This window comes from Camelus bactrianus, chromosome 6 (genome assembly GCF_048773025.1).
Source record: "Camelus bactrianus isolate YW-2024 breed Bactrian camel chromosome 6, ASM4877302v1, whole genome shotgun sequence".
Classification (NCBI taxonomy): domain Eukaryota; kingdom Metazoa; phylum Chordata; class Mammalia; order Artiodactyla; family Camelidae; genus Camelus; species Camelus bactrianus.
In genome coordinates, this window is record NC_133544.1 from 48,890,427 (window position 1) to 48,892,053 (window position 1,627).

The following is a 1,627-nucleotide window of genomic DNA, read 5'->3' on the forward strand; positions in this document are numbered from 1 at the left end:
ATTGAACTAAATATAAAAGGATATTATATTACTAACATACCATATCCAAAGCATCTAATGTGAATTTTTTAAAATGCCTTTTTTAAAAAAGTCAATTTTCTTAGAACATTCTTTATGTGCTAGAATGATTCTAAGTCATGTGTCTGCATTGCTCACTGAATCTTCATGTAGCTTATTTTTAGATCAGAAAACTTAGGTAGAAGTAAGTAAAGTGACCCAGGCTACTATCCTGTGTTACAGAGCTGGTCAGGGGAAGGGCCAGGATTTCAACTCAGGTCCATCTGAATCCATTACCTGTGTTACATGCATCCTCTGTGGATCAAGGTAATTGCAGAATTTGCTTTCAACGACCTCCCTATTGCACCTCTGCCTATTCTAGGCTAACAAGATTTCTGTGGTGTTACAATTTCTGTAGTTTTTATAGTGTGAATAATATCTTTGTATAATTTATATTTTAGAAGATTATTGTAAGATTCAAAAACCTTTTCCAAATTACATCTTCTTCCTTCACAGCACGCCCTTTTGAAAAGCACTGTGTGCCAATTTGAGTGGTGAGAATTATCACAGACTGTTTCATTTAATCCTTAAGTTGAATTTAACTATGATTAAACTAAGAATTTTGGATTCAATTTCCTCCTTATTTTATAAAGAAATTTTAAACCATACCCATTGTGCGCCGTATCTCTAAAATTTTTACAATTGTAAAGACAATCATTAAAGTAATCTTTATTGAAAAAATAAACTAGAATATTATCTGTAAACATTTGAAGCATGCATTTAGCACAACTCTTACTAACTTCTGAATAAAGTATTCATTAGCTAAAAGTCATATGGAAAAGTCAAAGTATCATTGACTTTATTTTTTCTTATTATAAAACGTAACTCTATAGACACACAATAGCAATATTTATCATATTCATCTCACTGTAATATTGTCATTTTTTTCAGGAAAGAAAGGATTATAATACACAACTTTGAACTCAGTGGCCCTTTGAGTAAGTAGTTTAAGAAACAGTTTGATATACTTAGTCAAAAAACATAGAGGGTCACCTATCAACAGATAGTAATAGTTCAAATTGACAATGAGACAAGCAAATACTGTCATTTGTGTCATAATCCCAATTTTTTTCTTTTTTTGGTGTTCCGCTGGGGATGAAGAGTACAGAGTGTATACAACTGACATTGTTCCACTAATCCAGCTGCAAGTCTTGTGAAGAATTACAAACAGGCTCTACTCCTTGAATTTCCATGACAACAAACAAATTTTGCATGAAGTTAACATTTGAATTCTTCTGTCAAAGCTGCATATATGTGTTCCTTGGCCCTAACATTATTATTATGTTTAGGAATAAAACATTATGACTCGTGATACAGATTTTCTGAATCCAGATGCCTCTCTGCCTTCATAAATTAATAAAAATTACCATGAGGAAGTACGTGGAACTGTGTTAACATCTTATTTGTTTCATGTTCGACTATAATTAGAAAAATTTCCATTTGTCTATTTATAAATAATTGTCTAGTGCCATAAATAAGCCATTTTTGCTCATATTCTGCTTTTTAAGAGCATCCCTGCTTAAAGCACTCAAGAAAACAATCTAATGAAACTGTCTCAAGTCTAAAAGCT

At 31.7% G+C, this 1,627-nt stretch overlaps 1 long non-coding RNA gene across 1 annotated transcript; it reads left to right on the plus strand.

Annotated features, from left to right (window-relative positions):
- The first annotated feature begins 215 nt into the window (after positions 1-215).
- LOC123611834 (uncharacterized) lies at positions 216-1,369 on the plus strand. Its single transcript, XR_006718916.2, has 3 exons — positions 216-324; positions 949-995; positions 1,159-1,369. It is a non-coding gene; the product is annotated as an uncharacterized LOC123611834 (long non-coding RNA).
- The last annotated feature ends 258 nt before the right edge of the window (positions 1,370-1,627 follow it).